The 23,314-nt window shown below is 40.1% G+C and overlaps 1 long non-coding RNA gene across 1 annotated transcript; it reads left to right on the plus strand.

Annotated features, from left to right (window-relative positions):
* Positions 1-655: 655 nt before the first annotated feature.
* LOC115305990 lies at positions 656-11,012 on the plus strand. The gene is made up of 2 exons (XR_003915123.1): positions 656-847; positions 10,827-11,012. It is a non-coding gene; the product is annotated as an uncharacterized LOC115305990 (long non-coding RNA).
* The last annotated feature ends 12,302 nt before the right edge of the window (positions 11,013-23,314 follow it).

Raw genomic sequence — 23,314 nt, forward strand, 5'->3', positions numbered from 1 at the left:
CTCTTAGTTCTTGAGTTCAAGCCCCAAGTCCGACTCTGTGCTGACAGCTTAGAACCTGGAGCCTGCTTCACATTCTGTGTCTCCTCCTTTGGCCCCTCCCCTGCATCTCTCTTTCTCACTCTCTCTCTCTCTTTCTCTCTCAAAAACAAATAAAAAACATTAAACATTTTTTAATAAAATAAAATGTTTTTTATTTATTTTTTAGATAGTCCAAGACTGGAAGGGGCAGAGAGAGGCGGACAGAGGATCTGAAGCAGACTTTGCACTGACAGCAGCAAGCCCAATGTTGGGCTCAAACTTCCAAACTGAGAGATCATCACCTAAACCAAAATCAGGTGTCCCAGGATAGAGACATTTGATAAATCCAACTACACGCCTCAATTTTTCAGATACCTTTTGGGATCTGGGATCCTTAGCAAATGGGTAATTGGGGGCACCAACAAACTACATAGCAATGAGACAGCACCTTTGATAATTCAGCTGCTGCATCCTATGACCCCCCCCCCACCCCCCACACACACAGATTGGGAGAAGAGTCAATTACTTTCAGTGGCAGATTAGGGGGCAAGGTAAACCAGACTGCAATGAGCACATTGTGATGCTCCTACCTGTCACTATAAAGGACTGTTCTCCAGCTCTTTCCTCTTCTGATCTGCTCTTACTCTCAGCAGACATTGGGACATTAATTCCTCCAGAGGTGTTAACCAATAAGACAGCACTGATAAGGAACTGATAAAGGCTTAAGGACTCAGCCTGACTTGTTTTGCCAGCCCTTCTACCACATCTGTAAAGCAGCTTCTAAAACTTGGAAACTCTTTGGAGGCCTGCCGGAAACCTTTCAGCTGGGGTGAGATGGGGGAGGGGGGAGAGACAGTGAGAGGGGCTGATTCTCCCCAAGGCCAGGATGGGGATGGCTCTGCAGCTCAGATGCAGAAGGAGGCTTCTCGGGCAGGAGTGGTAGTGGACACCTCACCTCCTCACTCTGATTCTTCTGGTCTTTACGTGGCATTGCTTAATCTACTGCCAGGAGGCCAAATCACACAGACTCAATCTACTGGGTTTCTTTTAGCCTCTAAAATCACCTCAGATCTCAGAAGCTTCCCAGAAGGGTAACTTTCAGAAATCTGACCTGTCTAGATAACCCTGCCCACTTATACTCTTAATCCCCGAGTACCAGATAGCAACGCCTCTTCCTGAAAGGCTCCTGGTCTCATTGCACACAGTTCTCATTCTTGCGAATAGGGTACTTATACGACCCTGAGTGAGTGCCCCTTTACATCTCTTGCCCTGGGGTGCCTCCTTTGTGTTGCCCTTATTCCAGGTATGCAGAGTTGCTAGACGGGTAGAAATGCACACACTCCTCACTTTTCAATTACTCTGGGGCATTTAAAACACATCCCTGATCACTGCTTTATTTGGTCCTCATTAGAACCATATTAGAATTTGGAATCCTTCATTTCTAGTCCAGAGCTTCTCCTCCATACCATTCTGTCCCAGAACATGTTTATTTATTTTGAGAGAGAGAGAATGGGGGAGGCACAAAGAGAGAGAGAGAGAGAGAGAGAGAGAGAGAGAGAGAATCCCAAGAGGGACTCCATCTCAGAAACTGTGAGGTCGTGGCCTGAGTTGAAATGAAGAGTTGGATGCTTAACTGACTGAGCCACCTAGGTACCCCAAGTTCAAACCCTTCTTAAGAGTGTTCTCTGTGTTTTAAAATATCTTTCAAGGAGACAACACATGGTGGTTTGGGTTTTTACTCATGGTACTCAATAAACCAGTAACAGGAGCTTGGTAAGTGGTGACGTGGCCAGTCTAGGCCTTTTCTCCCACCTTACCTCTCCATGTCAGCAACAGACGACATCTACCCACCTGACCACGGCTTTGCCCAATAGGGAAGGGAGGGTGGACAATTCATGTAGCTATTTAAAGGCTATCTTGGAAAAGCCTTTCTGAATTGATGTACCATTTCTATTAGGAGATCTGGTCCCATCTCACCAAACCAGCTTTGCTTCGGGTACTGATGCCTTCTATCCTTAGGTCCAACTCTCTTCCATTCTCAAGACAGTGCAGACCAAGGTAGGCAAGAGAGAAACTGGCTCACTTCCCCTTGGCATTCACTTTATCAGAAGTGAGACTCCAGGCGACCCCATACTCCAGAGCTGCAATCTCCGTTCCTCCTTTACCCTTGGCTACAATGACTCATTGTTTTCCTTACATGTATTCCAGACCTCCTTGTGGGGTGACACTTGTTGTAAAGTCCTGTCCTTTAGTAGGACCCCAGTCACAGTATCTCTTACTAGAACCCATTGAGGAGCCAGCCTCTGCTGGCACTATCCTGAACTACCTGGGGTCCTGAGCCAAACATTCAGGTCACCTGATACAGCTGTGGTCTTCCTGATGACATCTCCATTGTCTCCAGTCTGCCCCAGCGAATGACTGGAATGATGCCTGGTTCGTAAGTTCTCCTCGTAGGCCTGGTTCCTAATTTAGACTGTGTGTTCTTCTTACCGGCCAGGGTACTGCTGAGTTCATGTCTGTTTTATCCATGGCCATTTAAACCCAACTGACTGCACGTCATAACCTGCTATTTTTTTAAAGCAAGACTCAAATGGGAGCACACATTTGAAGCAAATTGCTCAAAGCCCACATCTATCCCCACCCCACCTCCTTCTTGGCTTTCTATTCTGACATTAATTTCTGTCTTTGGCACTGCCGTAATCTGGCAGTCTTTTTAACTTTCTTATCCTATTTGGACCTGGCTTTCCTTCCCAGGTTCTAGCCAGCTCACCCTTCTGCCTGGTATTTCCAATGTCTTGGGGAGAGGTCTGTGTTGTATCTCTTAGTCCCTCCTCCTGGCCACCATTTCAGGCCCAAGGCCTTAGTATTCCCTCTCTCCCTTCCAACCATGGCTGACACTTGCCTTTATGCAATAAGAGCTAGAGAGAGAACAAGACTCTTTTAGTCTTGACCTCATTTTTTCCCGTTTCCTTCCCCTCCTCACAGCCATGTTGGTCCATTGTGGAGTATTGTAAAAACTATAGCAAGGATGTAATCACATATCCTGGTGTGTGTGTGTGTGTGTGTGTGTGTGTGTGTGTGTGTGTGTTAAGTTTATTGATTTATTTTTGAGAGAGACAAAGACTGTGTAAATAGGGGAGGGGCAGAGAGAGAGAGAGAGAGAGAGAGGAGAGAGAGAATCCCAAGCAGGCTCTGTGCTGACAGGACAGAGCCCAATGTGGGGGTCAAATTCATGGAACTGAGAGACCATGACCTGAGCTGAAACCAAGAGTGAGATGCTTAACCAACTGAGCCACACAGGTGCTGCATGTCATGTGTGTGTTTTAAAAGCCAAGCCTGGAATGCCTGGGTGGATCAGTCAGTTAAGTGTCTGACTTCAGCTCAGGTAATGATCTCAAGGATCATGAGGTCGAGCCCCGCTTGTGGCTTTGTGCTGACAGCTCAGAGCCTAGAGCCTGCTTTAGATTCTGTTTGTGTGTGTCTCTCTCTGCCCTTCCCCTACTCTCTCTCTCTTTCAAAAAGAGAAACACTTATTTAAGCATTAAAAAAATTTTTATATCAGTTCTAAGGTCAATTATTTACTTCTCATAAATTTTGATTTTGAGGTGAGGAAACATACTCTCCATATGTGTATGTGGCAGAGAGGGACTCTTCAGATATCCTGTATACTGCTCCACATTTCCCAGCCTCCCTTGCAGCTAAGGCTATGTGCAAATTCTTACCAATATATGGCAGTGTCTCCTCTATCCCTCCATCCCTGCATTGACCCTGATAGCTGTATGTTGAGATGCATCTTTGAGATGTCTGATGAAGAAACGACCACACTGACCCACTTGGGATTTTACATGAATGAGAAATACACCTATTATGTATTTAGTCATTGAGATTTTAGATTTTGTTTGTCATCAGAACATTGCTTCACATTACTCTGCCTAAGCAATTTAGAAACCTTAACCAAGTGTGGTAGTTTATTCCTGCTTCCACTACCACTCAAGAATTGTCTTTTAAATAACTTAAAATTTGTGCAAACCATATGTGTTTACTAAGGAAAATTACAAAATACAAATAAACTAAAAAGAAGAAAGTAAGAGTCATCTATAATCCTGTTAGCTAGAGATAAGTAACTAAAAATTTTGGTGTCTATGCTTTGTATTTTTTCTAAGTATATATAATTGTATATTTATGTATTATTCTGGAATCTGCTTTTATATTTGACAAAATATTCTGTACATTTTCCCAAAGCAATAATGTTTATTCTAGAACACAATCCTTAATCATGGCATAGCTTTGCATTATAGCTCTATCATAATTTATTTCTTGTTGGAGAGTCTACTATCTTCCTCTGCCTAAATTGCTTTGGTAACATTTCAGCTCCTTTTCTACATGTTTTATCTCTTACTTTCCCTCCCACTCACAGACTGGCTCTTAATCATCTACATTCATAAAATGCAAATGAGACAATCCAAAAATAATTAAACTGGCCATGAAATTCACAAGGTGATATTTTTGGATATGGAAGGAAGAAGCAAAGTTTTTGCAATGTATTCATCCTCTTAAGTATTATTATTGTTATTCTTATTCTTATTTGCTTGGGAAATCTTGGTTTTTATCCTCTAAGTAGTAACAACTGCCTAGGAGAAAGCCAAGGAGATGTCAGGATGGAAAGTAAAAGGAAGCTGTTTAAATTAAGAGTGGGTTTGGCTGCAAGAAACAAAAAACACAACAAACTTTAATTAACAGTAGGTTAAACAACTAGAAGTTTATTATTTCACACTTGTATTTAAGTCTGGAGGTAGGCACTCTATAGGGTATCAAAGATCCAGACTTCTACTTGTTCTCCTGAGCCCTTTTTTTCCTTCCTTAAGGTCATCTCACAAGGTCTAAATGGATGCTTTAATGCTAGCCATCACATTTGCATTCCATCCAGAGGAGAAAATATGAAAGAAGAAGAAAATGTCACTCTTTGAAAATGCACTTTTTTTGGAAATTGAACATATCTTGTCTGCTTAGTCACTTGGCCAACTTTAGACGCATGAGAGGCTGGGAAATGTAGTGTTTATCTTCAGTTTCTCTGTGCCCAGATAAAAATTGAGGGTGCTGTTACTATAGAAGAAGGGGAAAATAGATCACAGATATTGGGAGACAACCAAATATCTCTGCCATAAGGACCACTGTGTGATTGATTAATAAATATCAAAAATCTTCTAAAGCAGCATATCCAATCATAGGTAGTTTAATTGAATGTAACTATGAACTATTTCGGTCCCTCATAGAAAAGGATCCAAATCAAGGAAATGATTGATTACATCAACAATCAATGTAAATCAAACTCTCACTATGAGCAGATGGGCTAAGTAAATACAAATTCAGTGTTTTAATCCCTGCTGGATTTGTGAAATCAACCAATTCCTCTGGATGAACATGTGCTAAAGAAGAGAAGAACTGATAGCCCTTTGAGCATCTTAATTAGCATCTGATTTCATCAGAACTGTGCTGTATAATACAGCAGGAGCCAAGAGCTGCAGACTCCATGGCACACGTAGGTCTAATTCCCAAATCCTTCAAATAAAGAAAGTGAGAAGAGTAGTCTATATAGTGTATATACTATATAGTCTATATACACTATATACATACTATATATAGTGTATATTATATATTCTCTATATATTTATATGTATATATGATAAAAAACTATTTACTCTATACTATATATATATATACTATGGAGTATATCCTATATGTATCTATATATATTATACATATGTACTATAGTAGATACTATGTATATATAGACTATATAGTATGTCTTATTTCTATATATACTATACATTATATTATATATACACTATCTATATATACTATATGCTATATATACTATCTATATATACTACATACTATAATACTATACCATATATAGTATATGTAGATATAGGATATACTATATAGTCTATAGATACATAATGTTAAATATATTGTATATATGTTATACAATATCTCCTATATCTATATATAGGATAAGAAACTATATACTATATATATATATATATATATATATATATATATAAAGATAAGAAAGCCAGTCACCTTCACACTTATGTGCCTATGCTCTTGTGGCTTCAACTGCCTGAAATCCCTTGTCCCTTCTCTATGAGAAGAAATCGTGCTCTTCTTTCTCATGTTGTACTTCTTTCTCATTTTTAAAGATACTATTCAAATATTTACTTCTAAGCATGCCTGTTCCTCGACGTTTTAGTTTTGTGGTCAATTCATTCATCTACTCAGCACATGCCAGGCACTGTCCTAGACATGGGGTCATGGGTGAACTAGACAAATCTGTGTCCACCAACCAACTATGACACTAATTCGACTGGCTAGTGTTGCACTTCCCCCATTGTGCTGGGTTGTGTGTCTGAACAAAAGATGACTTCTGAGGGCTGACACTTGGTATTTTAAGGGACAAGTACTTACAGAGCTCTTACCATGAGCCAGCACTGTTCCATCCTAAGTGCATTAAGTATGGTAACTCTTTTAAGTCTTATAATAATCCCATGAGTTATATTTTCATTATTATCTTGTTTCACAGATAATGAAACTAAAGCATGGAGAGATTAAATGACTTGCCCAAGGTCACACAGTAGTAAGTAGGGAAACTAAAATGAGATCCAAGGAGTCTGGCTCCAGTGTGCATGCTTAAGTAATATGCCATGCTGTATTATTATTCACCCTATCTGCATTCCTAGTATTTAATAGGATGCTTGAAATGTAGTAGATATTCATTAAATTTGTATTGAATAGAATTAAGCTAACTGCTTCATTGGGCAAGCTATCTTCTAAGGCATGATTTCTACAAAGATAAAAAAAAAAGAAATTGGACTGGAAGATCTCTGAGATTCCTTAAAACTTTAAATTTGTTTCCCATTCACATACTAAAGAATCTTTTAAGTTAGGTCTGGAGGAGATCTTGAGGGACCATCTGATGGAGCTTTGGACTTTAGCCAGGCTGCATCCATAGCAGACAGGTGACAATTCTTTCAGTTCATCAAGTCTTTTATGATGCTCCACATGTTTGAGTCTAAGCAGTGGATGATTCATATATTTTATAAATAATATACAACAGCAGGATAGATATGACATCTCAGAAGTTTCTTCAAAGGGTAGGAAGGTAAGGTTCTTTCTTCTTGCATGGACAGTAGTCTTGTAGTAAATATTTTGGTCACATTTTACTTCAGTCAGGAGGCCTTGGATTATGTTCTGAACTGCTTATGTTCTTGTAATAAAATATAACACTTCTCTCATCTCTATTCTTTGTAAATTTGGCTGCAAATGATACCTTACTTCCAACAGATTGCTATAAATTACTCTTTCAGATTACACTATGGAATGGTATTGCTCCCCCGAAGACTTAAGAGTACAGTTTCAGGCCTTTGACCAACGGCCAGCAAAATCCCCATCATCTGACCAAATGCCAGTTTAGGTCATTATACGCTGGCCAGTCTTCTCCTCCCCACAGTGTGAGCTGGCGACGTTAGCCTTCACCACCCAGCTCATGCTGCTTGTTAATCACTGAATTGGCAGGACTGCCTTCTCTGGTGTAATGGTCAAAGGCGGGCATTGAGTTGGGCTAAAACTGACTGCAGCAGAGAATATTGGTGATGAGTTTCCCTAAGCTTAAATCAACAGTGGTATTGTTTTCCCTGCAGGGCTGAAATCAACAGGGAGCAAGACTGTATACAATTGTGTTTGAGGATAAATGTACTTAATATGGTTTTGACTATTTGCTTGACTCTGAAAGTTCGTGACATAATGCTTTATTATTTTGCTCAGGCAGGAATTGAACACAAGCCCTGTGAGTTTGATATAAAATTCATGGTGAGGGGTGCCTGGGTGGCTCAGTCTGTTAAGCATCCAATTCTTGATTTGGGCTCAGGTCATGATCTCATGGTTCCTGAGATTTAGCCCCGTGCCTGGCTCTGTGCTGACAGCACGGAGCCTGCTTGTGATTCTTTCTGCCCTTCCCCCCTCAAAATAAATAAACTGTAAAAAAAAAAAACAGTTCACAGTGAGTCTCTTCACCAGTTAGTGAGCCTGGCCAACCACTCAATATCTGGGTATGGCTCCATTTGAACATTTAATTGATGGTCTCTTTTAATTTTTTGGAAAATTCAATGAGATACTTATTATCCCAAGTTTATATATGAGGGGATCATATGTTCTAGTGCTAGTGACACATTTAAAAATATTTAGAGGTCAGGGGTGCCTGGGTGGCTCAGTCAAACTCTTGGTTTTGGCTCAAGTTATCATCTCACAGTTTTGTGGGTTCAAGCCCTTTGTGGAGCTCTGCACTGGCAGCACCAAGCCTGCTTGGGATTCTCCCTCTTTCTTCGCCCTTCCCCAACTCACACTGTCTTTGTCTCTCTCAAAATAAATAAACTTAAAAAAATATTTGGAGGTTTAAGCATGTGTTCTTTTTCTCAAGATTTATTTTGTGGAGAGAAGAGCTGGGGGCAAACTATAGGTGCAGAGAGGTGAGTTCATAGCACATTCCATCATCACTGGTGTACAAAATCTCCTCTTTTAATCGATGGATTAATTTCTTCCCTTCACCCCCAATCTCTGCTTTCATTCCCTTCCTTCATGAATTCTTGTAAATGATGTATATAGTGTTCTGTGTGTATGTGTCTTTAATTTACATAGATAATATCATGCTTACATCTCATTCTCTTCCTTACTTTTTCAACTCAAAACTGTTTTTTTTAATGTTTATTTATTTATTTTGAGAGAGAGTACAAGCAAACATGGACACACATGTGCAAGCGGGAGAAAGGCAGAGAGACAGGGAGAGAGAGAGAATCCTAAGTAGGCTCGTGCTGGAAGCCCCACTGTGGGGCTTCATCTCATGAACCATGAGATCATGATCTGAGCCAATATCAGGAGTCCGACTGAGCCACCCAGGAACCCCCAAAACTATGTTTCAATGTCTATCTGTATTACTAAGTATATATGTAGTCCTTGTTCAACTCAGAATTACGTTTTAATATCCATCCATGTTACTACATGTATACCTTGTCCCATGCTTCACGCTGCGGCAGATTCTTCCATTGTATACATTCTTAGCATCTTACTTACCCATTCCTCCAGTTATGGACACTAAGGTGATTTTATATGTATTTGTATTGTATGTATCACATCGCTATATGTGGAATTGATGTATCATAGCCCATATGTAAACCTAACTTCACTAAATACCACCAGATGGCTTTGCAAGTGGTACCTGTTTCCACTCCCACCAGCAGTAAATATTACATTCTTTTTTTTTAAACATTTTTTTATTTATTTTTGAGAGACAGAGAGAGACAGCTCAAGCAGGGGAGCATCAGAGAGAGAGGGAGACACAGAATCTGAAGACAGGCTCCAGGCTCTGCTAGTGCTGATGCAGGGCTCGAACCCACGAACCGTGAGATCATGACCTGAGCCAAAGCTGGACGCTTAACCAACTGAGCCACCCAGGAGCCCCACATACTACATTCTTGATACCATTCACCAAAGTTTTATTTGAATTGACTTTCTGGTTTTCTTAGGTTTTTGTATTATCAGGCAGTTAGTTGGAAATATTAACAAAAAAAAAAACAAAGAGAGAGGAAGGACTTGAATGAGTTGTGATCCTCCCAGACCCCTCCCTCAGTGATTTACCTCTGCCATTCTTCTATACTTCCCTATGTTCCTATTCCTTTTCAGATTGTTCCAGAATCTGTTAGAAGAAAATTTCCCCCTGAACCTTCCTATTTTTTTTTCTTAAATCAGAGCTTTCATCACACCTTAACAGAATGTTCTCCTTGTTCTCAGCTCTAAATATCTAAATTCTTCCCATTTTGTGAGGTCCAATTTAAGACCTATTTTCTCCACAAACCCTGTCTAATCACACTATAGCCTACATGTATCCCCTTTCATTTTGACGATGTATGTCTCTCTTGGGGGACTTGTTCATAGTCAGTTTAACCTTCTCTTCTGTTCTATGTTGCTTCCAGAAAGAGAGATCAGACAAATAAAACCAGGATATTCGATCAGTTCCATCCTTCCAGGAGGTCACTAGCTTCAGACCACCACGTTCATTTGACCTACCGTCTCCCAGAACTTGTGGGGAAATCAGATATTCCCAGGCAGTCGTGCCTACCCCACTCCCAACCAATCTTCTTTGGGATTCTAGAATGATTTCACTAACAGAAGAAATATGTAATAAGCATTACTTCTGCAAAGTATGTATCCAGGCAGGCTTGCAAAATCCCTCACCAGCTACATGTATCCTTACGAACTCCGTGCGTGGGTTGGAGTACAAGGTGGGTCCAGGTGCATCTGTTCCCAGTGGGTGCTGCCATCAGTGCTCTTTCAACAACCACCTGCTCATTGCCTGAACGATGAGGGGTTCCTAACAGAAAATGATCTCTTTCTAACTCTTTCCCCAAATTAAATGGATTGAGAGAAATACCCTCTCTCTGCACTGTTACGATACTATTTCCATTCTTAGTTTTCATCTAAAAAACCCACACTGTAACAAACCTTACTAGTTTCTTAACCAAAATTGACTTTCTTTTTTCTTACAATTGGAACCTTGACATTTTTCACGGTGGCATAGATCTAGCTATAAAACTACATTTTCCAGTATCTATGGAAGCTAGAATTTCATGTGACAGTTACTGCTATTAAAATAAAAGCAAACTTACTGTCTAAGATGTTCAGTAATATTCTTTAAAGAGAAATCACTTGGCTGGCACTTACCATGGCCCGTGTCCTTTCTTTTTCTTCCTGCTTAGAATGTGGTCATAATGCCTGAGGGTGCCATTTTGGTATCATGAAGATGAAGACAGCATACTCAAGGAATAACTGAGCAGAAAGGTAAAAAGAATCTGTTTCAAATGACATCACGGAGCTACCAAACCTACCCTGGACTGTCCCTCTAGGTGTTTGTAATATAAAAAATAAACTAAAATAAAACCTCCCAAACTTGTTCAGACACTACTTTTTTTGTGTGTTTTCTATTATGTGCAGTCAAACTCAAATCCTGATTGTCACGTGTTTCTCTTTGACAAACCTCTTCTTCTTTTTTTAAAGTTTTTATTGATTTGTTTTGAGACAGAGAGCACTCAAGAGTGGGGGAGGCCAAAGAGTGAGGGAGAGAGAGAATCCCAAGCACACTCTGTGTCAGTGCAGAGCCCAACCCACGGCTTGATCTTATGAGTTGAACCATGAGATAATAACCTGAGCTGAAATCAAGAGTCAGATGCTTAACCAGCTGGACCACCCAGGTGCCCCCACAAATCTCTTCTTTATAAGACTCTTGCACAGGTTCAAAGGTAACCTAGTGGGGAAAACTCTGATTATCCTTAAGGAGAGCCCGGCAGTTCTCCAGGTCAGACCACATATCAAACAAGTGCACTCGGCCTCTCTTCCTTGTCGTGAACTTTCTATAGGTGATATGTGATATCTCTCAGTGGTTTAATGGCTTTTGGCTGACTCTTCCTTGCTAGTGGAGAACTCCTCCAATGATAAAGCCTGAAAATGTCACATACTTGCTTTCCTAGTGTCCCTTGCAGCAAGGGTAAGGGCATGTGGCCTACTTTTGTCTGAAAAGATCTGGGAACAGAAAGTGCCTGGAAAGCTTCTCTAAGAAAAAAGGACACATGGAAACAAATGTCCCTTCTTTAGGGGAAATATTGCCCAGAAATGCTGAGTCATCTTCTGATCAGTAACATGCTGAGGATGGCAAAGTCATGAAGGGGAAGTACTTGGGTCCTTGACATATTTCCAAGTCACACCACCAGTCCTGTAAACTAACATCTGGTTATTGTTTACTTCACTTTTTTCTGTTGTTGGCACTTGAAAGAATTCTAAGTGATACAGGGGTGTCAGGGTAAGGCTTGCTCCCTCTTCAGAGTTTCTATATCTCTTACTGTACTTTAAAATTTTTTTTATAATTTTTTGAGAGAGAAAAAGAGAGAGAGAGCACAAGTTGGGGAGAGAGGCAGAGGGAGAGAGAGAGAATCTTAAGCAGACTCCACAGTCACCACAGAGCCTGACAACTGAGGGCTCGATCTCATGATCTTGGGGTCATGACCTGAGCCAAAATCAAGAGTCGGAATCAAGAGTTGGATACTCAACCAACTGAGGCAACTGGGCGCCCCCTTAGGTCTCTTTCTTTAAATCAAACTCTTCTATTCCTTCACCATACAGACCTCTGGACCTCCTGTATGACTAGTAATCAAACAAGCCCAGACACATCTGAATCTGCAAGGAGTATATAGTTCAGGCTTTGTGTCAGACTCTGCTTTATACACTTGATGTAATCCCCATTAATCCCCATTCTAATTTTTTTAAAAATTTACTTTTTTTTTTTATTGCTAAAGTATAAGCAGGGGAGGAGCAGAGAGTGAGGGAGATAGAGGATCCCAAGCAGGCTCTGCACTGACAGCAGTGACCCCAATGTGGGGCTTGAACTCATGAACTGTGAGGTCATGACCTGAGCTTCTGAAGTCAGAGGCTTAACTGACTGAGCCACCCAGGTGCCCCAATCCCCATTCTAATTCTTGATTTTTTAGTACTGTAAAGTTTAATACAATAACTGCTGAATGGTATGCTGTTGTTTTTTTCTCAAAGTAAAACAATTTGTATGTTTGATAAAACATTTATAAGGGAATTGGGATTGTTATAAAAAATCAGAATTATATAGGGGCACCTGGGTGGCTCAGTTGGTTAAGTGTTCGACTTCAGCTCAGGTCATGATCTCACAGTTCATGGGTTTGAACTGTGCTGACAGCTTAGAGCCTTGAGCCTGCTTTGGATTCTATGTCTTCCTCTCTCTCTCTCTCTCTCTCTCTCTCTGCCCCTCCCTTGTTCATGCTCTGTGTCTCTCTCTCTCAAAAATAAATAAACATTAAAAAAATTTAAATATCAGAATTAGATAAAGAATCCATAAACATAAATTAAAATGTGCAGAGCCAAACATAGTCCTAAACTTTTATCACCTAATTGAAGTATTTGAAAATAATTTGCTAGTTTTTCAGGAACAATTAATAGCATCCAAACAAGACACCAAAAGATAATTATTTATGTTACAAATAAGTATTATCTTATTTTTATTGGTATATCCACTATGTCTCCAGATGAAACATTTGCTTCTAGTTCATCGGTGGTATTAATTTATGCTCTAAATCAGATAGGAACTGCAGGATAGATAAGCTGAATATTTAATATTTCAATCCAAACCTTCATGATCCATGTACATTTAAAATTTTTTTTAATGTTTTATTTATTTTTGATACAGAGAGAGACAGAGCATGAGAGGGGGAGGGACAGAGAGAGAAGGAGACACAGAACCGGAAGCAGGCTCCAGGCTCAGAGCTAGCTGTCAGCACAGAGCCTGACGCAGGGCTCAAACCCACGAACGTGAGATCTGACCTGAGCTGAAGCCAGAGGCTTAACCGACTGAGCCACCCAGGCGCCCCGAGATCCATGTACATTTTAAATTGTTCTCTGGTCTCTTTTTACACAATGACAGGAGAGCTGCTTAGATGGCCAGTTCTAAACTGAACAACTTCAGGGACGCCTAGGTGGCTTAGTCAGCTAAGCTTCTGACTTCAGCTCAGGTCATGATCTCACAGTTCTTGAGTTCAAGCCTTGGGTCCGGCTTTGTGCTGATAGCTCAGTGCTTGGAGCCTGCTTCAAATTCTGTGTCTCCCATTCTTTCTGTCCCTCCCCAACTTGTGCTCTGTTTCTCTCTCTCTCTCTCTCTCTTTCTCTCTCTCGCTCTCTCTCTCTCTATATATATACATATATATATGTATATATATATATATGTGTGTGTGTGTGTATCTATAAAGATATATAAAGATATATAAAAAAATAAGCAGAACAACTCCAGCTCTGTCTCCTTGCACAAGATACCTGAATGAAGAGTGAACATTTCAATCATCTGACTAGTTTCAGACTTACAGGCAAAGCATTGGAATCACTGAACTTTTTACTTCCCATAGAGATATGGTCAAGTTAGAGATATAATCTTGGTTTTTTTTCCTAAAGAAGATACCAAAGGACAAAGAGGAAGGCTCTGATTTGTCATAACTAGGGGAAATAAACCTGTATCTCTGTGTATTACAAAAACACATTGTTACCAATAATATTAAGCTTCCTGAATGTTGAAGAGGCAAGACTGCTAGCTAGAGATTTGGGAATTATCTTTTAGAAGAGGTTAATCTAGGGGTGCCTAGGTAGCTCAGTCAGTTGAGTGTCTGCCTTCTGCTCAGGTCATAATCTTACAGTTTGTGAGTTCAAGCACCGCGTTAGGCTCTATGCTGACAGCTCAGAGCCTGGAGCCTGCTTCAGATTCTCTCTCCCCCTATCTTTGCCCCTCCCATGATCATGCTCTGTCTCTCAGTGATAAATAAATGTTTAAAAAATTAAGAAAAAGAAGAGATTAATAAGAACATAAGGGTTTAGACTAGGATTCTGGGCCTATCGGAAACCAACCCTGGTCTAAATATGAATTAGGTAAATTCTCGGGTAGCTGTTTGTTACCAGAGGACTTTGACCACCATTCAGATCCCCTTTGATTTTTTTTTTTGACATATTTAGTCTCTTATTTCTTGCCAAATTTTCTTCCTTCCTTCCTTCTTTTCTTTTTCTTTCTTTCTTTCTCTTTCTTTCTTTCTTTCTTTCTTTCTTTCTTTCTTTCTTTCTTTCTTTCTTTTTCTCCTTCTTTCTCTCTTTCTTCTTTCTTGAGACAGAGAGAGAGAGCATGAGAGCAGGGGAGGGGGCAGAGGGAGAGGGAGAATTCCCAAGCAGGCTCCACACCCGCCATGTGGGGCCTGATATGAGGCTCGATCCCATGAGTATGAGATCATGACCTGAGCCGAAACCAAGAGTCAATGCCTGATAGACTGAGCTACCCAGGCACCCCCACCCTTTGATTTTTGTTCCATTAGCAAGATTCCTAGGGAGAAGGTGAGTGATGGGTACCCCAAATTTAACCTCCAGTAGTGACACTGCCAATGTTAAGCAGGAGAAAGAGGGCTCTGAGACCTGAGTTTGCTATGCCCTCCTTGACAATACTCAGACTACAGGACAGCATGTGCCTGAAGAGCAGCAGTCACAGAAACAGAGCAGAAAGGAGCCTAAGGAGTCAAATCACTTTAATTTTCACAAATGAGAAAACACAGCCCAGGTCTTATTCTGAATGAAATCTCAGGCCATTAAGAGAGTAAAGATATAAAAAATAAAAAAAGAAAGAAAGAAAGAACATGCTACAACTTTGTATATTGATGATATATATTAATATTCTCCTAAGGACACAAGAAAATAGAAAGGAGAGGATCAATCAGTTAAGCATCCAACTTTAGCTCAGGTCATGATCTCACTGTTCATGGGTTCCAGTCTTGTGTCAGGCTCTGTGCTGACAGCTCAGAGCCTAGAGCCTGCTTCGGATTCTTGCCCCTTCTTGCCCCTCCTTTGCTCCTGCTCTGTCTCTCTCTGTCTCTTAACAATAAACAATTGTTAAAAATTAAAAAAAACAAATAGAAAGGAATTTGCTATGGGTCTCTAAGTTGAAGAAAAGGCTTCACCAAAAAGCCCCCAAATAACAATCTCATCTTGGTGTGACAGACTACTACACATGTCGTAGTCACTGTAAGAGATGGTGTTGCCACCACCCCACCTTCAGAGTTCTGGCCCATAGTGTGGGGACACCCAGAGCTGGGCTATGAGAGCCAGAGCTCACGCATTATTAGGATGTTAGTGAGTGCTAGATTGGAATGGCAGGGCTCGGTGGAGAAAAGCTGGCAGAGGGGAGACTGAGCTTACTTGATGGTGACAGTTCTGAGGGAGACAGAGAGAGACAGAGAGACAGAGAGAGCCATGTACAAGCAAGCATGCATTGCCCAAGTTTCAAAGATGGGACAGCTGGTGAAAATGGATGTCAGACTCTCACTAATCTCACTATGCCCTCCTTGACAATACTTACTAAGGTAAGACACTTTCCTGTTTATGAGATGTCTTATTTTTAAAAATTTTTAATGTTTATTTTACTTTTGAGAGAGAAAGACAGAGCATGAGCGGGGGAGGGACAGAGAGAAGAAACACAGACTTGGAAGCAGGCTCCAGGCTCTGAGCTGTCAGCACAGAGCCCCAGGCGGGGCTCAAACCCATGAACTCTGAGATCATGACCTGAGCCAAAGTCAGATGCTCAATCAATTAAGCCACCCAGGGGCCCCTACATGTCTTATTTTAATAAGTAAACAATTCCCTTGTTTTTGTTTTGTTTTGCTTTTCAAAAATCAGTTACTTTCAAGTTTATTTGATGACTTTTAGAATTTTCATAAAAATCATTCAAACCCTTGAACTAGGACAAGGGTGAGCAGCACATCCTTTTAAGGTCATACCACCTTAGGATTGTAGGAAAATAAACTTAGCTTATTTTTTTTTTGCTGATTAAGTTTCCAGACTTGGTGAAATTACTGGCTAAGTTGTGGATATTGTCTGGTAGAGATACAAATCACTTTTGTCTTGTGAAACAGGTCATCTCTAAGATATAAGGCCTGTTGGGAATTACTCAGTTTTTTAAAAATGAAACTTGGCATTAACATTTCTTTGTTAAATTGCTTATATACACTGAATTTTATATACAATATAATTGTATATAATTATACAGTTATTATTATTGTTATATATAATGATCTGACCCAATCATAACATCTTACTGGTTTCCTCATTAATGATCTTTATTCATTTTATATTTGCTAGACAGTTATGATGATAACTTTTTGTAAATAACCTTTAACAGAATAGGGTTTTTTTCTAATGACTCCCCCCAATAATCTTGTTGAGATTTTCATTGGAAAAGAAGGAATTCCTTCTTTTTAAATTTTTTTTAATGTTCATATATTTTTGAGAAAGAGAGAGAGACAGAGAGACAGAGAGAGACAGTGTGACTGGGGGAGGGGCAAAGAGAGAGGGAGACAGAATCTGAAGCAGGCTCCAGGCTATGAGCTGTCAGCACAGAGCCCAACACCGAGCTTGAACTCACAAACTGTGAACTCGTGACTTGAGCTGATGTCAGAAGCTTAAGTGACTGAGCGACTCAGGCACCCTTGACTAGAATTCCTACTATTTATAGATTCTTCTGGGGAGAACTGACATCCTTACAATACTGAGATTTACTAGACAGGAACTAATCTTTTTAAAAACTTAGTGTTTTATGGTTTTCTTCTCTTAGATAATATGCAGTTTTCATTCAGTTTATTCTTGGGTAACTTAAATTTTTATTGTTGCTAATGAGAATTGTTGCCATTTTTATTCTCTAACTGGTTATATTTTGGAATATCAGAAAGTGTTTGTGTGCATGTGTATTTATCCTGCCACCTTACTGAATTCTTATGTTATTTCTAAGAGTTCTTCAGTTTTTGCTGTTATCACAATAATATTATAATCAAATAATGATAAATTTTCTGCTCCTTTGTTAATATTTGTAATTAAAGAGTATTTTATTCTCATAGACCACACACAGAACAATGAATAATAGAACAGTGGCCATCTTTGTTTTGCATAATATTATCACACTTAGTTTGAGGTGTAATTTTCAAAAGGCACTAAAGAAAAAAACCTATTTTTGTTAACTGACGCAAAAGAAAGGTATCTTCAGCTAGCTCAATCTCTATTTTCACCCCGAATCCCTCTCCTGTTACTATACCTCAAGCATTGTATCCTCCGTATACTAAAGACAGGAAGAGTAGGGTGTCTGGCTGGCTCAGTCTTTGGAGTAGGTTGACTCGATCTTGGGGTTGTAGGTTTGAAGCCCACATTGAGTATAGAGATTACTTTTTAAAATATCTTAAAGAAGGAGAAGACATTTAATACTATTTAATGCCAACATAGCAGCTTATTATTACTGTATTATTCTACTCCATATATAGCTACTGTCATGTTCTCTACCTGGCATCTCAAAAATAAATGCATGTTTGAGAGGTAAAAGAATATGTTTTTTATTTTTTCATTATTTTTTAATGTTTATTTATTTTTGAGAGAAAGAGCACAAGCAGGGGAAGAGGGGAGAGAGAGAGGGAGACAGAATCCAAAGCAGGCTCCAGTTCTGAGCTGTCACCACAGAGTCCAATATGGGACTCGAACTCACAGATTATGAGATCATGACCTGAGCTGAAGTCGGATGCCCAACAGACTGAGCCACCCATGTGCTCCCCAAAGGATATGGTTTTTAGAGTTGGCAGTGCACTTAGAGGAAATAGTTGGAACAGGGCCCACCATTCCTGCTTTTCTTTCTACCAGGGTGCCCTGTTCAGGTGAAGGGAAGGGCCAAACAAACAGCATTCAAGTTTCTGCTAAAAGGCCCTAGTCACTGCTTTGGTTCTGCCAAGGGCCGGGCCCCCACTATAGACACTGCAGAGCTGAAAGCTGAATACAGAATACAGTATTTTCTGTGCCTCTAGCCTGTGGAGCAGACTTGTCTGGCCCAGATCACACTTGAATGGATGAAAAGAATCCGTTTTTTGCCTTGGCCCGAGGCCTGCAGTAGAGGCCACAAAGGCGCTTACAGACACACTGCAGTGGAAGGGCAGCAAAGAAAGGGGAGAGAAGACTTAGGAGATTTTCAGAAAGAAATAAACAAATCCTCAAGAACATTTCCATCTGATGTAGATTATGAAATGTTCCAATAGCCCCTTTGCTCTCATTTGGAAAAATGAAAATTGCAAAGAAACTAGTTTAGAGCCTCCAATGTTTTCACTGGAAGTAATCTTTTCTTCCAACCTCTTTACGGAAATCTAGGTGAAGTTACAGCCCTAAAGGTGGAACCCTGGGAGAGGAGAAAACACCCTGTGAACAAGAAGGATTTCTCCCCAGAAGCTTGGCCCAGGAATTCAGGAGTTTAACCAAAGTAAGAGAAATGCCAGTTCATGCATGATAATGATGTTGGGAAACCTAGCAGTGATTTTTATCAAGGTGCTTTGTTTTGTGGGTGTTTGTGAGAACTAGTCCCTTTGTTTAAAAGTTGTCTTTGAAATAGCCGGAAAGGCAAGTTCTTACCCCCTTTTTACTCTGGTTAGAACTGATGAAATGGGATTCTCACATTTGAGAATGGTTGTGTGGAATATCCCTGCCCCTCGAGCTTTGTAGAATGCGGTTGCAGGGACATTTAGGGCAGATCTGTCTGCAGCCTAACCTGTAACTGAGTAAGGAAGTAGGGTCTGCAGGACCCACACTAGTGAGGAAGCTCCATCCTACTAGAGACCAGATTGGTTACTCTTGGCTATTTCCAAATGAGAGGAAACACATATTTTGGGAGACAAATAAGTTAGACTATCATAGACTATCAGGTGAAACCTCTTCTACATTTTTTCCTACAATTTATTTCCATCCTTGCTTCCTATAGGCTTGTTTCTGGCCTTTGCTAGCACGAGGTAGTGTTTTGGTACGTGTGCCATGGAGTCGTGGGCCCCTGTATCAACAACACTTGGGATGCATGTTAAAATGCAGACTGCCAGATTCCACTCCAGAGCTGCTGAATCAGAATATATGGGAGGGAGGAGGCATGTGCCTATTTAATTATCTCAAGTTTGAGAAGAACTGGGGCCTGAAGACAGAGACCTGACTACAAACCATAGCATTACCAGTTATAATGTGATCTTAGGCAAATTGTTTAACCTCTGTCTCAGTTCTCCAGGCTGCAAAGCAGGGACAATTATACCTACTTGATATTGTTGTTGCAAACATTAAGTACTACATTTTTAATTAGTGTTCACAGCTTAGCAAGGGGCAGAGTAAGCATTCAATGTATGCTAGTGATTATGATGCTATCACCTCGATAAACCTTGAGGTTCAGAGCCTTCTGACTGGTTGCAGATCATTTGGTTTAACCTCACAGGTCTTAGCCTTTCAATAGCCAGGCCTCCTACACATGCTGCCTTAGTAAGTAAAGAAGAGCCAGCTGATGTAAGCCCTTGTCCCAAGCGTTTGCTCAGGATAGCCTTTTCTATAGCCCTTGACCCCACGACTCCCTGCTTTGGTCTTATCTTATGTCACCTGGCTCTGTTCTCTGGCTTCCATATGTGCTGCTTTGCTCAATTTGGTGGCCTCCTCAGGCTCCTTCACTGCTTGAGATTCTTGACTGTCTTTAATTTGTGGGCTATCTTTATTTTGGCATTACTGACAATTTTTTGTAAAAGACTCCTTCATCCATTTTCTTTCCTGTGGCTCTCCCAGCGGTGAGACTGGGTTCCCTGTCCCTTGTCAGAGGAAGAGAATACAGATAAACCACCCTTGAAGCCCAAGTTCTTTCTGAATAGACACATACAGAGCGGTAGAAAACAATTGGAATATTTGCTTTAAAATACTGGCCTCCTGGAGTTAGAGTCCTTGGTCCTTACTCCATTTTATGAAAGCTTTTGTATTTCCTTTTAAACTCCATTCCACTCTTTTGCCTTTCAAAGCAGAAAAGTGGGTTTGTGCTGAGGCTTTTCAGGAAGGAAGGTGTGCTCAGTAGGGTGTGTGAGAACAATAAAACAGCATTCTGGGCTTGACAGCTTCCAACTCAAGGAGCTGGTTATTAACTGCTCAAAGTTTGAAATGCCAAATGTGTGTGAGTGGGTGGTTATGATTCTTCTCTCTCTTTCTTTTTCTCCCTCTCGCCCTCTTTTCCTCTCCCTCTCCCACCCTGCCACTAAGTTCTTAAATTTATGAAGCCATTGGGTACTCTTCCCAAGAGAGCAGTATGGAAAAGTGACATCTCTAGCCTAATTGTCCTTCCTTACCAGTTGGGTGAAAATACAAGCAATATGAAAAGAACATGGAGTCATAACGTACCCATCAAATCTCAAAACACCAACTGTAATTGTAATTCATTCTTATGCTTTGGTAATGGAAGGAGTTGGAAAATATTCCTGTACTTGGTGTTCAGGTGTGAGATTGGAGGAGTGGAAGCATTCAGTCATTTCCCCAAGGTTGCTCTGGGAGTCTCTGTGGAAACAAAACTTCAGTACCAGCAGCAATTATCAGGTCTTAAATACCTGGCAGCCCTTGACATTGTTGACCTTCTGTCTCTTGAGATAGATCTCTCTCTTCCTCTCCCTACTCTCATGCATGCCTGTGCACACACACACACCGCGTGCCTGTTTCCTGCATAGAAACAGGAACCATCACCCCTCCTTTGGGCTCTGTCTTTTGCAGAGTAACCAGTATAGTTTGATAACACTTCAGAGACACACTTATTGGATTTAAGAAAGTCCTGGATATGTCAATAAAAAGGACTATATCATCCTGTTGGTATTAAAGGGAATTCTGGAGACCTCCAGTCATAGATTGCTTGGAAGTGAAATAAAAACTGAGGTCTTAGTAAGATTAATTCAGTGACTAGGTAGTAATCAAGATGGATTATAAGGTAGCTAGATTTATATTTACAGAAAAATCAGACAAATATAAAATACAAGAAACATGAGAATAAAATTTGAGTATCTGGATCAGGTATTGAGGGAATAGGCTAAGGCTGAATGTGTTTCTTCTAATAAACTAAATTTAGGCAGTAATTAGTACCAGATAGCATTAACTGTGTTTCCAACTGCTCAAGGATTTTTGTCAATTATAAAAGTGTAACAGTTCTACCAGAATATGTGTGGACTTTGGGACTTTTCTGGTTTGACCAGTAAAAACTTGAGTATAGAACCAATCTTTGAGACCTTCTCAGGCCTTCCCAAGGAGAAATGAGAATCAGTGTTAGATAGCACTTAAAGAACACCACTGTTGGCGTTTCTCACTTTTTAACTAAACAAAACCCTTAAACTAAAGGATTGAGGCACTGAGCATGGAATTGTAGGTATCAGTTTGGAGGAAAAAAGACTTCTGATTCTTCCAGTTTCATGATATGCACACATATTTAGCAGCAAGGGTAACCCACCAGCTATCACTAACTAGAACAAGAAAACCTTACAGCACTAGAAATGTCCAACAGTAGGAGAATATGATAGGAAGTATGGCATGGACATATGATCATATGAAAATGATGCAAATAAATATTTATTAACACACACAAAAAAGAAGAAAACTTGTTAAGGGAAAAAGCATATGGCACACATTAGTTTCAATATGGTCCTGTTTATGTTAAAAATTATATATATATATATATATATACATTTTTAGAAAGATATGTAGGGGATATGTACCAGAATATTAGCAGTAATTATTTGTCAATTGTAGAATTACTGGGTTTTGAAAAAAATTTTATTGCCATTTCTGATATTTATTTATTTATTTAATGTTTACTTATTTTTTCAGAGAGAGTGTATGCAAATAGGAAAGAGGCAGAGAGAGAGGGAGACATAGAATCCAAAGCAGGCTCCAGGCTCTGAGCTGTCAGCATAGAGCCTGTTGCGGGGGTTGAACTCATAAACTGTGCCACCCAGGCACCCCTGCCATTTCTGATTCTTAAACAATGAGCTTGTATTACTTTATCTGTTTTGAAGTCTTTATTTTTTCAAATATAGAACACTGCACATAATGTTTCTGAATTTAAAAAAAAAAACCCTATTTTTATTTAAAATAAACACAACATGCCATACTGCTTTCTGCTTCCTAAAGTAAGGAGAGATTCATGAGCAGCTTAGGAATTCATCAATCATTCATGTCTCCTATGTTCCAGGTGTCGGGTATAGGAATCCAGGCTAAATAAAGCTGTGTTGCATCCCAGAGTTCCTCCATAGAAAAGACAGGAAATTTCCATGCTGCCTGGCTAGCATGCAGACTTTCTAATGGTATTAAGCTACCGGGTGGTTCCTTTCATTTTACCCTGGACACATGTAGAATAGCAAGATTTTCTTTGAGGTTGGACAGTTCTTATTGTATCACTCAGGTCACCCCATTGGGCTTCTGCTATTGCTGGCCACTCTAACACTTTAAAATAGTTACTGACACAGTTTCCTGAAAGCACAGACTGGCATATAAAAGTCATTTCTGAGAAACAAAGTCACTTCAGCCTGAAGACCAAGTTTAGAGGTCGCGCATCAGCAGACAACAATTTACGTAACAGTTGTCTTTGTTCCTCTGGCCATGTGTGACCTTTCCACTCCTTCCTGCTGACACCATCCCCGACAGAAAAATACAATCTGTTTAGCTTAATGTACCTCCTTCCCTCCTGAGCTTCAGCAGAGGATAATAACAGCAGCTGCATGACTTTTACTTAATGTAAATATTTTATTTGCTTTTGTATTTAATTTATGCATCTGTCCAATGTTTGCACAGCTGTTTGATGTCT

This window comes from Suricata suricatta, chromosome 11 (genome assembly GCF_006229205.1).
Source record: "Suricata suricatta isolate VVHF042 chromosome 11, meerkat_22Aug2017_6uvM2_HiC, whole genome shotgun sequence".
Lineage (NCBI taxonomy): Eukaryota > Metazoa > Chordata > Mammalia > Carnivora > Herpestidae > Suricata > Suricata suricatta.